Below are 18,836 nucleotides of genomic sequence, written 5' to 3'. Positions count from 1 at the left end.
TATGTGTGCTTTCTGGGCCCACTGGTTTCTTGCTCTGCTTTCCCGCTGTCACTCTCAGAATGCCCCATAACTACCTGTGTTTGGAGGTGAACTCGGAACAAACATAAATGATTGGCAATTTGGCCTCCAAAGACTAAAGAATCTCACATCTGTGCTACTCCATTCTATCCTCCTTGTACCCTACAATTACTCTTGCCTTCTACTAGGGGCTGGGAGAAATCATAGTCTCTCTCATTTCCAAGCTTTTCATTGCTTATGCTGTTCCTTTTGTTTGCAATGTCCTTCTGCCTTTTCATTGACTGGCTAACTCTCAGTTATCTTTTAAGAATTAGGTCAGGTATTGTAACCTAAAAAAGCCTTCTCTCTGAGGTAAGGGCCCCTTTTCTATGGCCCACACAACATCCCAGGAGATTTATTTAACTACCTGCTATACTGTATTGAAATGATCTGTTTACTCACCTCTCTTCTCTACTAGATTCTAAGTTATCCGAGGGCAAGGATTTCATCTTATTTATCTTTTTTATTTTCTGTACCTGACACATATAAGGAAGCCTGTAAAATGTTAGATGGAGTGACTTCTCTTCTGTTCAATTCAGTGTTTCAATTCATTGATTCATTAAACATTTACTCAGGGTCTGCTTTTTTTTTACCAGGCACAGTCCTAAATACTGACATTTATCAGGTGACTTCTTTGTGTCAGACATTGGGCCAGGTGTGAGGATCGAGAGATGAATTAGAATACAAGTTCAACACGGGAAAGGGTTTTATCTGTTTTGTTCACTTACGTATTTCAAGAATTTAGAATAATGCCTGGCATTTAGGAGACACTCAATAGATAATTGTTGAGGGTGAATGCGAACATAAATGAACAGACAAAATCTCTATCATCAGAAACTCATAGAATTATTTTTGTCCTGCTTTTAAAAGGGTTTTATTCTAAGTATTTCTCAGTTTTATCTTGATACATTATTCTCTTCTCCAACTTCTCCTTCCTTCTCCTTCACCATAGGACCCTGAAGCTTTGGAAGACTTAAGCTTTGTCCATGGAATTTACAGCCACGTATTTGGCAGATAGCCTAGTCTTATTGAAAGAAAGAGCTCAGTAATCTGCACTGGCAAATTCTGTATCCCCACTTCTTTATAGTCCTAAACCAGGTATCCTCTAAACTTCAGCATCTCTTCTATAAAAGGAGAATAATAAAATCTCCTTCATAGGGTGGTGAGAGGATTTAATGAGACTGCAAGTAAAGCATGATTGTGGATAGGAGATAATGAAAGCTGTGTAAGTTTTAGAAGCTATTGATTGCTATTATTACTAAATGACAGGTTTCTTGATCAGGAAGGAGGAGAAGGGACCAAAACTTGATTAAAGGAGCTTTATTGTGAGGCTATGTGCAAGCAGGTTGACGCTTCAGATGGCAACAGTCCTGAGAAGGGGAAGGTGTACAGCTTTTATAGGATGGTTGGCAGAGATAGGGAAAGGGAGGCAGTGGATTTTCATCCTTTAGCTCAGGAGTTAGAAATTGCAGTTATTGCAAGTTTGAAGCTGCTGGGGCTGTAACTGCCAAGGGTGGGGTGGGGTGGGGGTTGGATAAGGAGAGCTATTGCAAGATTATAGCTGCCCAGGCTGTGACTGCTCAAGGGCAGAGGTTGAGTCAGGGGAACTATCGCAGGAATGCAGCTGACAGAAGGTGGGTGCAAGGACAATCACAGGACTGCTGGAGCAGGGGTGCGGTTTTGGCTTTGGAAAGGGCCTTCTGGAAGTTATGGGTAGGGGACTTGGCCTAATACTAAATACTTTTATAGTCATTATTGACCACCCACTGTGTCAGTTAAATGTTTAATAGATTTTATGGATGGGCAGATATTTAGGAATGAACAACGAAGGAGGTAAGGTGATTGTAGGGTAATTCTCTTTCTAAGATTTTCTAAGGTGATTACAATTTCAAATATTTTGGTCATGTTTGTTGCTATAGTTGTCACTTTTTGTTGAGAAAAATTTGGTCACCATTAACATGTTTATTTTTGGTGAGGTAAATCAGTGAAATCCCTAGCCTTGAAACAACTGGATTCTTCAGGCACCTATAACCTCTCTGACCCAAGTATCCTTTTTTGTAATTATTATTACACAGTCTCTGCCTTTCTGAGTTTACTAGATTACAAATGTAGTAAGAGTAGGTACCTACTGTTTATTCTACATGGTGAATACCAGGTTTCCTTTTTGTGTTCTATGAATACCTCCTGGCTTAAAATAGAATTTATATACCTTCTTGAAAATGTTTCTGGTAGCATTAGTAACCACAAATCTAAATTCTAATGCTGCTGACAAAAGATAAATATGTTTTTTAATTCTAGAGCAAGTTTTGTCATGAGAAAGCAAATAAAATGCAGATCCTTCTGGAATATAAAAAATGCTTTAATGAATGGACACTTTGGTTTATTTAAAATTAAGTCTTGTTACATCTCTTAAACTTGAGCTCTACAATAGATATAATGGTACTTCTTCATGTAGCAAGTAGAAGCGAGGGGATACCAGAGAAAGCAGAAAGCAGCTTATTGACTGGAGCTAGAACAAGGACAAGGGGGAGTTTAAAGGATTTAAGCTGTCTTTTTCGTATAATATGAAAGCTGAGTTGCCTTATGCTGGGTTGTACTCCCTCTAGAACCTTTAGAGGACAAGCTGTTCCTTGCCTCTTCCAGTTTCTGGTGGCTTCCAGATTTAACATTCCAATCTCTGCCTCTGTGGGCATATTGCCTTCTTCTCTTCTGTCTGTGGTCAAATAAATACCTTTCTCTCCCACTTAAGAAGATACCTGTGATTGCCTTTAGGACTCACCAGATAATCCATAATCTTCCTATCTCAAGATTCTGAAATTAATCACATTGCAATGTCTTTTTCCATATAAGGTCACAGTTAGAGATTCCAGAAATTAAGAGCTGATATCTTTGAGGGCCATTATTCAGTCTATTACACCCTTTATGGTTATTCCCATTTAACATCAACCTGTAGACTTAGCATCTTGGGATTCTCAAGCTTTAGTGTGCATTAGAATGACCTGAAATTTTGCTTAAAAGGCAGATTCCTGGTTCTGTCTACCTTTCTAAATCTGAAGTTAGGCTCCTGAGTATGCTCCTGAGTATGCGTTTTTAAGAAGCACATCAGATGATAATCATTCTACCCCCAGGTAAAGGAAACTCCTATCTTAATCACTGCAGCTCATCAGTCCTGCCTTGTATATGTTCATTTAGTGGAAAATATCTTTAGGGACTATTTCTTAGAAAATGAAGGCATTGGACTACATCAATAGTAACAAACTGTGCTTCCTAGAGGTGCTTCAAGGGTTGATGAGAGGAAGAGAGATTACTGTAAGTCAAACTGTCTGTCCCCCTCTTCAAGCAGAGCATTTCCTCTTTTACTTGTTTTATATGTAGGGGGTTCCATGTAATATTCCATTTGAAAAGGACTTTGCTGATTTAAACAAGTTTCAAAAATTCAGAATAGGTGTTTTCTATAGCCCCTTTTGCTTCTAATAGTCTAGGGTCTGTTAGGTTCAAGATACTGTGCAGGGTACAGGGCAGAGCAAGACATTCAAGGTGAAGAAGACGTCATCCCTGACCCCCAGAAATGGACAATTTAGCAAAAGAAACAAAACTTTCGCTGAATGATACCAAGATATGAATAAAGGTGAAGAGAAAGAGGAGGGCAGCCTATGGAAATCACAACCCAAAGGGAGCCCTGCTGTGATGGCCACTTGCTAGCTCCATGCAACAGTCTGGTTGATGACAGGGAAATTTGTCCAGGTCCTGACAAAGGGATTTCACTGCTTCTAAATTGAGATTGGTATCTCAGGTCCTCAGTTCTTAGCTTCTTACTCTGCATTATTATTCCTGAGACTTTTTGTCTGGTCTATTCCATGTCCTTAGCAATTTAGTTCCTTATTAAAAATGTAAGTGTCACATGTCTTGGCAATTTCAATTAGAAGTGAAACACTATAAAGATAAATTTCAGTCCAATGTCAATAGATTTAGCAATGAGAAATAGTGACAGCTAAGGAATATCAGATTCATAGATTTCAGTGTCCTTGGCCACCTGCTGCCCTTGATGACTTGGTTACCAAAGTGCTATTGAGTCTCCTTCCCCCAGAGGCCTGGTTCTCCATGGTTCTAATGCAGGCTCTGCCGCAAACTGTCATTGGACTTTAGGTTGTCATTTCACTTCTCTTCTATGTACAGTGAGGTTAGAATTTAATGTTTTCTTATTCTTTCTTTCTTTTTTTTTTGACATTCATTTATTTAGCTAAATAACTAGTTTTTTTTAAGAGGCCTTAAAAAAACAAATGCTACAAGCAAGTGCATGGTAAAGATTCTCCCTCCCATCCGTATCCACCGTCTACTGTTTCCCACCTCCATCCTTCCCCATAGATAATTATTTTCATCAGTTTTTGTTAGTTTTCTGGGTCTCCCCATGTGACACAAATACAAATATCTTGTTTTCTTCTCCCTTCTTTTTATACAAAAGGAGCTTATTGTATATATTGTTCTATACCTAAAGCTATTTTTCTATGAAAGAATGTTTCACCTTTCCTTTTTATAGCTGCCTAGTATTCCATTTTATGAAATAGTTTATTTAAATGGTACCCTAATGATTGCTATATGGATTGTTTCTTACCTTTTACTATTATAACTATGTTGAAATGAATAACCTTGTACATATGTAATTTCTAACGTTTGCAAGTATAACTGAGAATAAATTCCTGGAAGTGTGATTACTAGGCCATTTGTGATTTTGATAGATAATGTCAAATTTCCCCTCCATAGGTACTGCACTAATTGACCCTCCCACCTGGAATGTATGAAGGTGCCTGCTTCCCCACGACCTCACCATCAGAATGTGCTATCAAACTTTTGGATTTATGCCAATCTCTGGTAGGTTAGAAATGGTAGCTCAGTTCCATTTAATTTTGCATTTCTCTTTTCATGTTTCAGGTTTATCATCTTGTAAGTGTTCAAGAGATATATCTATTTTAAAATTCTATTCTTGTTCCAGAGAGCTTTCATAGGATTATGGCAAAAATACTTCCTGACTTTATCCACAGCTTCATCAAGTTATGGCCCTAAATTGTGGCTACTTATAGTGTTCTCTCCAGGTTTCTCATTGATTTCACTCTTGGAAACACCTCTTATCCTGTCCTTCATCTTCCCTCTGTTTGTCTCTTTTTATTTTGACATTGTACATCTCTCTGGCTTTTATGTGGAATTGCTCCCTCATTGTAATTCTCCTAACCAAGGTGATTCATTAGTTCTTATTGCTACACAGGTGCCTCTATTTTAGTACAACTCCCTAGAATCCTATTAACCATAAAAAAACCAAAAACAATAAAATACTAACAACAAGACTCAGCTCTTTCCCTCTCTGTGCTCCACATGCAAGAAGGTTGGATATTCTTTCACTGGTGAGTGCATGATCAGTGTCATCAGTGTGTGGACTTCTTCCTGTGGTTTTTGGCCTGATAAGTCTATTTGCACCTAGATACTGTATAAAGATATATTTGCACTTAAATGAAAATTCTTGGTAGGGATGGAGAGGGATTTGGCCAAGAGGGCCAGAGCGTGAGAGCTGTTGGCAGGTGGAAATGCATGCAGAAAGGGAATGTGGAGCCGATGACATGCGACCTGTGCATCCTGATACAGATCCTTCCATCAACTTTGTTCAAAGTGCCTGGGTTATCTCATTCCCACATGTGCGTACTTACAGAAAAGACATCCCAAAAGACTTGAAGAGTCACGTTTGCCCCTTTGAACCCAGAGTTTTAATCTTCACCTGGGAAATGATTGAAAAACAATTCCATATTAACGCAACCTTCCAAAACAAGATATTCAAATATTTAACTCGAAGGTATTCTCAATGGTAAGTTCACTTCCCTTCTTTGTGTTCACAAATAGAGCAGAAAATGAGTGATCTGCATTCAGTGGATACAACTCAAGTCAAACATGCATTGTCCTGGGTTAGAATGAAAAACAAACACACCCTTTAGAAGCAAAAACAAAGTTAGACTGACTTCAATGTTAAGGGTGCTATTATGCAATCAGTTCACTGTATCATAATTGGAAGTGTGAGAACCTATTACATAAAAGGAACGCTTACCTCTCCTGGAGCTCTGGGGAAGGGAGGAGAAGGTGCAAAGTCATTTTTGTTTCCACCAACCAGGACCTCTGTGATATGACTGCAACCATTGTGCTTTTGCTTATTGCAGCCAGTGATTTATGATAGATTGTTTAATTCTATGAGTCATAGTTTAATTTCTAATCAGTACTTCTAGCTGAGATGTAAATAATGCTTTTGAAAACTCCTCAAGTAAACTTTGCTGGAGAGCCCAGAGAGTTGCCTTTAGGCCACTGAACTGACAACATAGGTCATTAGTCTTCATTTACGAAAGCATCATGGAAAATGATTGCGATAGTGTCTCTAGAAAATGATCCCTTTTATCCTTCTAAATTATTTCCAGTTTGATCCAGTTTTCAATTGGGATAATTCACTTTCTTAATTTTTGATATTTTTTCCAATGGGTAATTTTTTGGTTGGCTGGTTTTCATCTCAACAAGATGTATTGCTTTGTGATTTACTGTAATTTTTAGACACATCTAAACCAAGTGAATTTGTTCACTCCACCTGATTCTAGCATGCTCTGGATGTAACTCATGTGTTTATAATAATAATTATCTGTTACTTCAGTCCTTGGATCTTGATCAGCCTAAGAAGAGCAGTTGGTTTAATTTCAAAGGTCCTAGGCCTTTTGCTTTGGTTTATTTGCTATTGAGAAAACTGTCCTTGAACTAGATTACATTTGCAAGGTTATTTCAGTGAGGCTACTCCTTGGGAATTCAGTTAAAGGATCACTGGTTTTCACCAATCTGAGCTAATGTTGGAGTAGCAGGTAGGGTAATATGGAATGATGGGAAACTTTATACTGTTTTATGAATTCAATAAATTGTCCAAAATCTAATGCCATTTATTGGGTTTCTTGTGCACATTAAACCCTTTACATCATCGAATCCTCCCAATAACCTTTTTTTTAAGTTTTAAAATTTTATTTAAAAAAATACATACACGTTTACAATCTTTAAATTTTACATATTTGCATTTTTACATCATCTTAATTATTAGGGCAACAAAAAACAAGAAAGGATACTCTCTTAACCATTTAGACACAGAAAAAATCAATAGGGAGGCTGGTAGAATGCTGAAGTTGTAGCTAAAATATGAACGGAGTTGTAAAACAGACTTCACCACAACTGGAAGCTAAGAAACAAGCAGTTATCACTTCAGAGGTTTCAGTGCGTGGACCTTATCTGAAAAAAATTCTAAGGAACAATTATCTGAAGTGTTGTTAGGAGGATGAAATGAGATCATCTGTGTTTTTTTTTCCCAATTGACTTTTGTTCTTTCTTTTTTTAAAATTTTATTTATTTATTTTTTTGTTTTATTTATTTGTTTGTTTTCCATTTGGCTTTTATAGCTAAGAATTTGCCTGAGTTCTTAGAATGAAACCGTGTTGAAATTGAATTTGTAACTTATGTCTGACTTCAAAAATCCAGGCTTAAAACCACTGATTTTCACTTCAAGTTTCTAATAGGAAGTTAAATGATTTTCATTATTGAGTCTTATTAGGGTACAAATAACTTCGTGTATTCAAACTCTTTGGTAAATAAATGGTAACTCCTTCTCACAGACCACTTAGGTTCTATTTCGTGCCATCTACGACTTTTTACTACTTGGTTTGCCCTCACATTTTCTAAAAGATACTCTCTGTAAGTATATTCTTGCTTCTGAGAAGAGTGGCCAAATCCCTCTCCATCCCTACCAAGAATTTTCATTTAGGTGCAAATACATCTTTATACAGTATCTAGGTGCAAATAGACTTATCAGGCCAAAAACCACAGGAAGAAGTCCACACACTAATGACACTGATCATGCACTCACCAGTGAAGGAATATCCAACCTTCTTGCATGTGGAACACAGAGAGGGAAAGACCTGAGTCTTATTGTCAGTATTTTATTATTTTTGTTTTTTTTATGGTTAATAGGATTCTAGGGAGTTGTACTAAAAGGATACTTTATAAGAGGCACAAAACATGATCATCACTAACAATCTACCTGAGTATTATATCATCAGTAAATGTAGCAAGTTCCAAGATTTATAATTGCAGAATATTATATATAATATTAATAACATTAATGATAAAATATATGCATAATAATAATAGCAGCAGCAACAACAACAGTGTTTATTAAGCATTTATTCAATGCCAACCTGTAGTCTATATGACATATATATTTCATTTAATCTCTTATAATGGCTGTATGAAGCAGGTTGTACTCATATTCCTATTTCTTATTGGGGGAAGCTGAGGTTTAGAGATTAATTGTCCAAGATAATGGAAAGAACCCATGACTTAGAGTTGCACATCTTGTATTCATATCCCAGCCCTGTGTCTTGCTAGCTTAGTAGCTTTGGTGACGTTATTTAATGCTTCTAGGCCTATGTTTTTGCACTATGAAAGCAATAGATATTTGTGACAGATAATTTGGAAGGTCTATAAAAATATCAGGGAAAGGAAAACAATTGCTTAGGTTCTACCACCCAAGTACAGCCACTGTTATCATTTTGGAAGGCTTTTATTTATATATTTAATAATGAAGAATTGTTTTCCTTTAAAAATATAATTGTAATCCTACCCTATATAAGAATTTTTAAAAATTGACTATATTTTTTAGATCTATTTTAGATTTACAGAAAAATTGGAAAGGTAGTACAGAGAATTTCTGTATATCCCACACCCAGTTTCTCCTATTATTAACATCTCACATTAGTATGGTACTGTGTTGGTTTGAAGCTGTTATGTACCCCAGAAAAGGCCATGTTCTTTTAATCCATTTCTTTACAGACCTATTATAGGTGGGACCTTTTGATGAGATTATTTCAATTGGGATGCGGCCCATCGCATTCAAGGTGGGTCTTAATTCCCTTACAGGAGGCCTTTAAAGAGGATAAAGGACACAGAAAAATCCAAGAGATGAATTCAGAGCAGCTGAGAGACAGAGTAGCCATAGCTGAAAGCAACAAAACCCCAGAAAGACCAGCAGGTGCTGACCATGTACCTTCTCATATGACAGAGGTGTTCCCAATGCCAGTAGCCTGTCTCCAAAGTCCAGGTTTCATCCTGTTGATGCCTTGAGTTGGACATTTTCACAGCCTATCAACCATAAATTGTAAGCTAATGAATCCCAGTGTAAAATCTAACCGATTTCTATTATATTGCATTCTGGTAGCTTTAGCAAACCAAAATAGGTGCTTTTTTTTTCCAACAATGAATGAACCATGGTTTAAAAAGTCCATAATTTATTTATATTAATTTTTTTAACTTAATGTCCTTTTTCTGTTCCCATCCAGGATACCACGTTATAATTAGTGCTCAAATTTTCCTTTTTTTTTTTTTTAATTGAGAAGACTCTTCACACACATACTTTCTATACATGGTGTACAATCAGTGGCTCACAATATCATCACATAGTTGTGCATTCATCACCCTGATCATGTCTTTAGAACATTGGCATCACTACAGAAAAAAGGAATAAAAAGAATAAAGAATAAGCTCATACATACCACATACCTCACCCCTCCCTCTCATCGACCACCAGCGTTTCCATGCACCCAACTTATTTTATCTTTTCTCCACCCTACCATTTATTTATTTAATATTATCCCTATTTTTTACTTATCTATCCACACCCAAGATACAAGGAGCATCAGACGATGTTCTCACAATCACACAGTCACATTGTAAACATTATATCTTTATACAGTTGTCTTTAAGAATCAGTCTACTGGAAGCCACTCCAATACACTGCACACTAAAAAAGGAATATCTATATAGTGCATAAAAATAACCTCCAGGATAATCTCCCCACCCCGAAATCTCTCAGCCACCAAAACTCTATCCTTTCTCATTTCTCTCTTCCCCCTCCCGGCTAAGAAGGCTCTCTTAATCTCTTCATGCCAGGTCCTGGCTTATCCCAGGCTTTCTGTCCCATGTTGCTAGGGAGACCCACACCTCCAGGAGTCATGTCCCATGTAGGAGGGAAGGCAGTGAGTCAACATGTTGAATTGGCTTAGAGAGAAAGACTACATCTGAGCAACACAAGAGGTTCTCCGGGGGTGACTCCAGGCATAATTTCAAGTAGGCTTAGCCTACCCCTTATGGAAACAAGTCTCACAGATGTAAACCCCAAGATTGAGGGCTCAGCCCACTGATTTGGCTGTCACCACTGCTTGCAAGAACAACAGAAATTCTCCAAATGAGAAAATCGAACACCTCCCCCCTTCTCCCCATTCCCCCAAGGGGACCCTGCAAATACTTCTTACTTTCCTTGTTTTTGATGACCTTGACAAGTTTTGAGGAATAATGATTTTGCATTGTGTAGGATGCCTTTCACTGGAATTTTTCAGATGTCTTTCTCATAATTAGGCTAGGGTTAAGAGATTTTGAAGACAGACCACAGAGGTAAAGTACCATTTTTATCACATCATATCATGTTGGTATTGACCTTGAAACTGACTGAAATAGCACACGTTTTTCCACTGTAAAGTTACTATTCTCCCCTTTTTCATACTGCAATTTTTGGAAGGAAGTCACTAGGCAGAACTAAAACTTAAAGAGTGGGACGTATATAGAATTTTTTCAATTTGTAAGCATTATTGAACATTTTCCATGTTGTTATATATTTTGCAGAAACATCATTTTATTGGCTGTACACCATACACTGGTTTAATAAACCACATCTTTACAGCTAGACATTTGGGTTCTTCATTTTGTTTGTTTCTGGTTCTTTTAGGAAAGAGTCTAAGAAATGAGATTACCTATAAAGGTATGAACATATTGAGATTCATATCTCATAGTTTTATCAAAGAATTGTATTAGTTTATACTTCCATTAGCACTATATGAAAATGTTCAAACTAGAAGCTTAGGAAGTTCCTGCCCCAAAGGAATACTTAAATCATTCATCTCAAAAAGGAAAACTTATTTAAGGAGATCAGAGAAGAAAACCTACTTAAGGCACTAGAGGTTTTTTTTCTGAGAGGACAGACTCTACTTTAATTCATTTGTAACCTGGAGAGATTATTTGGTAGTTGGCAGATATATTGTTTCATGACTGTCTTTTGGCCCTCGTGGTGATTCCTGCTTCCGGTTTCCTGTGGTTGGCGCACACTCTATCACTGTTTTCTTTCACTCAGAGACATCTTGTTCTTGTCTGAGTCAATGCGCCTGTGACTCATCTTGAGTTGGCTCCTTGTTGGGGTTTCATAAGGTTATCCAAAGTGGTGTAGGGACATGAATCAAAACCCTGAACTATGGAAGACTGAGAATACGGTGTCAAGAGATGTGCACTACTTGTGGTTCTTTCAGCATCACACTAAGCAAGCCAAAGCTTTTGATTTGTGAATCAATGAATGTTCAGTCAGAGAGGAAATTCACCTGCTGTTTTAAAAATCTAAGCTTCTGAATCACCGTGGTTGCAGTGCAAAACAAGAGGTATATGGAGGATAGAGTAGAATCCAGGGACATTTATTCTACTTCCAGGGTATTATTGTAAGCCAGATGAAGGGTTGTAAGAGAAAATAGGTAATTCATACAAGAAATGGCACTAGGACAAAGGCACAGGATTTGATTATTGATTGTATAGGGGGGAAGTGTTTTGGACGCCATGTGAAAGATCTTTGGGTGATGAGGTGCAAACACAGATAGCTAGCCAGCCGAAAGTGCATGCAAGGACAGCTTTGTTGGATCAAAGGCCCAGAGGGGGCGAATAAGGGTGCTGGAGGTGCCTGCCTGACTTACCTAGCCTAGGCTTTTGTGAGGGTCCATTGAGGAGTAGAAGGAATGAGTACTTGTGGGTCCTGGGCTCTTGCTTTAATTGTGGCCCACAGGGTAGAGGGAGGGTTTCCTGTGGATACTGGGGACTAGAAATTTCAACCTATATGGCATGAAAATCAGAAATGCCAATGGCTATTTGGAGAAGCTGAGGACAGGTTTTTATTATCCAGCTTTATGGAGATACAGGCCTTGCTCATAAATTATGTAGCTTAAAAGGGCAAGGGCTGTTTGGAAAAAAAACATCAGGGGCCATTCAGAGAAGCTAAGAGTGGCTGTTATCACCCAAACCCTAAGGAGATATAGGTAGGCCCTGCTAGTTGTGGTTATGCCCAGGGCAGGGCTAACTAGGGTGGCTGTGCAAAGGGAAACTTACAACTAGGCCAGGCAGGATGATGAGATACCAAATATAATTTCTTTTATGCCACTGCAATCCACCTTCTTGTGCTTCAGCATCATTTTTAAAGATGCTTAGGGCCTGAATAGTTGAGATACTTAAGGACATATTTAAGCTGTACATTATGGTTCGAAAGGTCGACCTAAATAAGGGCACCATAATCATAATTAAAACTAATCCTATTACTAGTAGCTGGAAGGCCTGGCAGAGCCAGGCTCCCTAGGTAGTGGGACTTAGTCATAAGAAAAGGTCCCAGGCGGACTTGAAGATAGTGAGGATTTGAGAGGAATTATACATTTTAACAAAGGTGTTAGTAATATTAATAATGTGCATAGCTGTAGCATCTTTTGTAAATTATGTTGGACATTCCTTGAACTGTCTGTCAATGTATATGTGACAGGTCATAGCACAGATATCCACTTCCTTGACCAGCCGACAAATTCACAATTGTGGAGGAGGTGGCTTATGGTTTTGTAGGCTTTGAAGTGCTACATGGGTTCCCTGGGCAGGCAGTTGGCAATCTCTTGGTATATAATTCCAAGTATGAGTCCAGGGCTGAAAACAGCACTATAAGTCCTGTATAGTCCAAATCTCCTGTGGTAGATTTGACCAGAGGCAAAGTCTAGTGACAAACTCTTGAGATGAGGTAGAGTCATCTGAGGAGAAGAGGTGACCAACAGGGGCCAACCAGGGGTGGGTATCCCTCCCAAGTAGCAATTCATAAAGGATGGGGAATTTTGTCATAGGCTTTAATACTGTTGGGCAGCACTTGTCATGATATCTCTGTAGGTTTTTAAAAATGACTGTTGTCATAAGGCTCTATGACTTTTAGATGGTCATCTAGGATGCACCTAGCAAAGGCAGGATGCACTTAGCAAAGGCTTTGGCTTCATGTTCCCACACAACCTCCTGCACTTCCCTCCACAGGAAGAGTATGTTTTGTGCACACTTATCTGCCAATTGGGTGTTAAATTTTTTTTTGTAGGCCCCCTTTGTTATCTAAGATTCTGTCTTAAAATAATACGTTTGGTATGTAGATTTGATTTGTTTATGCACATGAAGCCATTAATTCTGTATGAGAATCTTATTTAGATTATTCCTGGGAAAAAAATCATTTATGCAGTGTTTGCCAGTGTACTCGTTCGATTTTTCTAGGTTAGATCACTTTGGGCCCTACGCCATGCTCAGAAGCATGATTGGACAGGTGATTGAGGAGCGACAGCTAGAAATCTCTGTCCCATCCCTGGGTACAATTTTATGGTTACATGAATATTGCTTGAGCATCCTTGGCTTGCATTGGGAGGTCCTGTGGGTAAGTAAGTAAAGCATAGGATTCCCTCCAGAAAAGTTACTAATACCCAGAGCCAGCGCGGACACTGACATTGTGCCAGTCATGAGAACAAGCTTCCAGGGCTGCTATTTGTATCATAACAGCCAGACCTGGTGGTATCTTCTCCTTGCTGGGGGATTGCATGGTGCTGTCTTTCAGGGCTTGTTCTGTGTCTGGGGTTTGCCAGCCTGGGGGTTTTGCCTTCCATGGGTGATGTGCACTCCTGGTAGTGCAAAAGGAGGTCGTTTTTAGATGTAGCTGTTCTCCACCTCTAGAGGTGACACAGACAGTTTCACTGCTTGGTTTGGTAGTGCTGATCTTCACTTGAAGTGGTCCCATGTAATTAATATGGCACCAAGAGAAGCGTATAACCCCAGCCTGTAGAACCAGACCCCATCTGTGTGATGCCAATGTTTGGTTTTGGACCAAGAGTCACAGCCTTTAGTAATTGTTTTGGGCAATGATGGGCCTAGAGGCAATTCCTTTTTATGTGTCCACTCCCCAGGGCAGGAAGCCCTGAGGCCTGAGGTGCTATGGGTCTAGACCACCAGCTGGTAGGGAAAGATTGGGTGGCCTGAGTGGGCAGTCTCTGAGCCTGGTGGATATGTTGTGTCATTTAGAATGAATTTTAGGTCGTTTATTGGCAGTGCCATTGAATAGTGACTCTGGTGTGGTGAGTTGAGCATGTGTGGAAATGGATGAGGTTATGATCTGTTTTCAAATGTAGAATTCCCCATAAGGGCCTTTCTTTATGAGAAAATTATTTTGTTTCCATTGGCCTGATCCCCTGCCAGCCCTTTGGCTGCTGCTCAAAAATCAATGAAGATTTGGAGATTAGGCACTGGCAGCCCAGAACTTCCTGGAGGACTAACTCGACTTCTTCCAGCTTTGCAAACTGTGCAGACAGTGAACAAACATTTTGGATAAGTGGGGTATTTGAGGTTAGGTGATATGCTATAGCTGTCCAGCAAACTGCGTTGCATACAACAATAGTGTTGCCATCAATGATATACATCCACTCCCTTTCCATGCCAGACAATTGGTCCCAATGAGTGCCCGACTTGGCTAAAGGAGGGGCAATGGGGCATCATCACAGCATCTCAAGATCTATGGACAAGGGGTTGAGCATGGGGTAAGCCACATCATACTGTAGTGAAAGGCCCTGTTGTCAGGTTTAGTCCTCTCCTGTTGGTACCATTTCTACCTTACCAGTGAGGCTTTGGTGGCCGTGCTGAGTTCCTGCTGGGAATCTTCTCTCACCCTTGGCATTGTAGGACACTGCATGTGCAGGCTGATCAGTTGTAGCCCTGTGAGCATCTCCATTTTTAAGAGCCCATTAAACAGCCAAAATTTGCCATACTGAGTCCAAGGATTCCAAGAGGCATATTGGGAGGTAGTCAAGGCCCCAAATTTAAAATTCATTCCCAGTGGGTCAAAGGCATTGCTTGGGAAATGGCCTATTGTTTCAATTGTTAGGCTCTTCGCAGTGATAAGAAGCAGATATACACATGATTTTGAGAAGAGCTCTGTGCTGGTATGAAACTGTTAGGAACCCCAGAAAAGCCATGCTCTTTTAATCCAGTCTTGCTGGGGCAGACCTATTGTGAGCAGTACCTTTGGATTAGGTTGTTTCTATGGAGATGTGACCCACCCAATTCAAGATGGGTCTTGAATTGCCTTTACTGGAGTCCTTTATGAGAGGATAAAAGGCAGAGACATTTTGGAAAGAGCTCAGAGACAGAAATGCCTGGGAGGAACAAGCAAGGACACACAGAAAGCCAGAGACATTTTGGAGATGCCCAGCAGACATCATCGTGTGCCTTTCCATGTGACAGAGGAGTCCTGAATGCCATTAGCCTTTCTTCTCAGTCAATGTATCTCTCTCTGGTTGCCTTAAATTGAACATTTTCATGGCCTTAAAACAATAAATTGGTAATCTTATAAATTCCCTTTGTAAAAGCCAATCCCTTTCTGGTATATTGCATTCAAGCAGCTTTAGCAAACTGATATAGGCTGTAATGACAGTGAGAGATATGGGATGTTCTACACCCGGAACATAAAAAGCCTTGTAAGTGTTGTGAAAGTCTTAGTGTTTAAGATGGGCTCATGTTTATGATGGTAGTGGGTATCTGGCTGCCTTTAGAGGATAGTCCCTGTGTTTGATGGAGTGCAATTGCTTAGCTTCATTTTTGTAAATGATGTGTGGGCATGGCTAAGTCCTCTCAGTGGCCTTCTTTTTAGTTGCACCTTAATCACATGTCAGTTATATGGTGCCAGTATTAAGAATTGTTTTTAAAAAAATACTATTCGTCAAGGTCCTAGCAGTAGTGGTTAGGAATTTTTCCCTGCCACCTGCCCCCCCCCCCCTTTTTTTTCCAAGGTGTTGACATTGAGTAAAACATCTTGGTCAAGACAATCACAGCAAAGCAATTGTCCATGCTCTTGTGTGCATTTTTCATTAGTTAAATGATGTTAGGATTGGGCTTTGATTGTTAAGACCTTTTTTTGTGCAATTTTATTTTTTTTAATTTATTTTATTTATGAAACATACTAACACAAAAACACAAACATTCCTACCATATGATTATTCCATTCTACATATATAATCAGTAATTCGATTGGCAAGACTTTTGCATTAATGCTGATGTAACTGATGTTAATTGTCCTTCACTGGTGCAGGCTTTAAGAACCTGCTGAATAGGGCTGTTGAATGAAGAGATGGTATACAATGATTTCCTCTTTTAGGAGATCTTAGACTATAGGCCAGAGCCCCACTGTACCTTGTTTGAGGCAATATTGTGGCATTTATCACCTTGATTGGCAGGGGCAGTTCATCGGTGGTCCCATTTGGCATTGGCTACCGTGCTGGTTTGAAATGATGTATGTACTCTAGAAAAGCCATGTTTTAATCCTAATCCCATTTTGTAAAGGCAGCTGTTTCTTCTAATTCCCATTAAGTACTGTATGCTTGAAACTGCAATTAGATCATCTCCCTGGAGATGTGACTCAATCAAGAGTGATTGCTAAGCTGGATTAGGTGATGACATGTCTCCACCCATTTGGGTGGGTCTTGATTGGTTTGCTGTAGTCCTAGAAAAGAGGAAATATTTTGGAGAATGGAAGAGATTCAGAGAGAGCAGAGCAGAATGACAGGGCCACGAGAAGCAGAGTCCACCAGCCAGCGACCTTTGGAGATGAAGAAGGAACATGTCTCCCAGGGAGCTTCATGAAAAAGGAAACCAGGAGAGGAAGCTAGCAGACAAAGCCGTGTTCGTTATGTGCTCTTCCAGATGAGAGAGGAACCCCGACTGCATTCACCATGTGCCTTTCCAGATAAGAGAGAAACTCTGACTGTGTTTGCCCAGTGCCCTTCCACTTAAGAGAGAAACCCTGAACTTCATAGGCCTTCTTGAACCAAGGTATCTTACCCTGGATGCCTTAGATTGGACATTTCTATAGACTTGTTTTAATTGAGACATTTTCTTGGCCTTAGAACTTTAAACTTGCAACTTATTAAATTCCCCTTTTTAAAAGCCATTCTGTTTCTGGTATATTGCATTCTGTGCAGCTAGCACAGAACAGCTAGAACAGCTACCAAGGGAGACATATATCTCACTGTAACCTTTCTTAAGTGCATTTTGGAACAGGAGGTACATATACAAACCCATCAATGAACCCCAAAAGAGGTCTCAGAAACACCTTCAAGTCTTATTATGGAAAGTGGGCTTGAAATTGGTGATAGAAAATCTTGAAAATTGTGTCTTCCACTTATTTTCTTAGACATCACCAGTCATTGATCCACATAACAGTGAAAAAAAAAAAACCCTAAATTTGTTGAGCAGTTGAGATGTGCCAGGAACTCTTTCAAGCTCTTTACTAATTTAATTCTCACAACTCTATGAGTATGTCCTGCTGCTATCCCTGCTTTCCAGATGTGGAAATTTGAACCCAGAGTTGTTAGTAAGCCATTTGCACAAGGTCACATAGCCAGTTAGTGCGAACTGGAATTTGAATCTAGGCCATGTGATTGCCAGGTCCACATGATATTGTCTTATTTTAGCAGGAATTACACTGGTGCTAGCCCTTCCTCTTCTCACATTCCTTACAAAGGGCTCCTGAATATTTTTGTTGTTGTTGATAGGGATTGTCTTTCCTGTGTCCCCAAGCCATGTAACTATTGTAGGTCCTCACTGCCAGGTCCTTCTATGTCCTCTAGGCACTGACCACCTCTGGAGCCCTTGAGAAGCCACTGCCATGGGGTGGCCTGTAGTAAATGAGAGAACTCCATTGCCCTTCTGGGTTGCACTCTGACAGTGAGGCCTCAAAGCTGTACTGCCAGTGCCCCAGGGTCTTACTGAGTTTTAAACCCCTCTATCAGATTTTCCCTTACAGTCTCCTTCTTTTCTGTAGGTCTAGAACATGAGTCTATCTGGAGATGAATCAGAGTCACAATCATTATTTTGGGTTCACTTTCATCATCTGTCCCTTCAGATAACTAAGTCTTCATTACTCATCGAGGTCACCAGGCATGGCTCCTTCTTTGACAGAGAGCTAGAGTCCTCTCTGGTACCCAAGAAATGGGCTTCTAGTCAACCTGCTCTTTCAGGTTCCTAAACTTAATCAGGCATGTCTGAATCCCACAGTATGCTGTCTGAGAACCCTAGCCACCATCTCATGAGTCATCATTAATTCCCACAATTCATAGCCTTCCTTCTACTTAGGCTTCCACAGCTGCTGGGGCTCCATCCAGCTCCAAAGAGAAAACAAGCCAGGCTGGGTCTTTGAATTCTTAGGGTCCCGGGAGCTTGCAGTCCAGCCACCATCATTTTTGGCTTTCCTTCAACAGGCTGCAAAGATCAGGCTGTTCTGCCCATATTCCCTAACCTGATAGTAAAATATTAAGTACTTGTGCCTCACTGAGCCTCAAGGTTTGGTCATTCTTTCATTCCTAAATCTTTCTCTATTGTGGAAAGGACTTTAGATTTCTGGGTTATGTTCTCATCTGTGCCTTCTATAAAAGTGTAAGTGGTAGTTTTGCTGCAGTTTACTCAATTTGTACCTTTTCTTACAAAATCTAAGGTGGCCTTTTTCTTTCTTTTTTCTTTGGGGTGAAAGGGTATATGGGCTGGGAATTGAACCTGGGTTTCCTGCATGGTGGGCAAGCATTCAACGCCTG

At 39.6% G+C, this 18,836-nt stretch overlaps 1 long non-coding RNA gene across 6 annotated transcripts in view; it reads left to right on the top strand.

Moving 5' to 3' along the window:
- LOC143647888 (uncharacterized) overlaps positions 1–18,836 on the top strand; it is a 251,756-nt gene that overhangs the window by 9,939 nt on the left and 222,981 nt on the right. For all 6 annotated transcript variants that reach the window (XR_013158250.1, XR_013158251.1, XR_013158249.1 and 3 more), the window contains one exon: positions 4,819–4,926. This is a non-coding gene — a long non-coding RNA (uncharacterized LOC143647888). The remainder of the gene's footprint in view (positions 1–4,818; positions 4,927–18,836) is intronic.

The sequence above is a fragment of the Tamandua tetradactyla genome, chromosome 10, assembly GCF_023851605.1.
Source record: "Tamandua tetradactyla isolate mTamTet1 chromosome 10, mTamTet1.pri, whole genome shotgun sequence".
NCBI lineage: Eukaryota > Metazoa > Chordata > Mammalia > Pilosa > Myrmecophagidae > Tamandua > Tamandua tetradactyla.
Note: the sequence above shows the minus strand (reverse complement) of the source record. Positions and strands in the feature narration are given on the sequence as shown.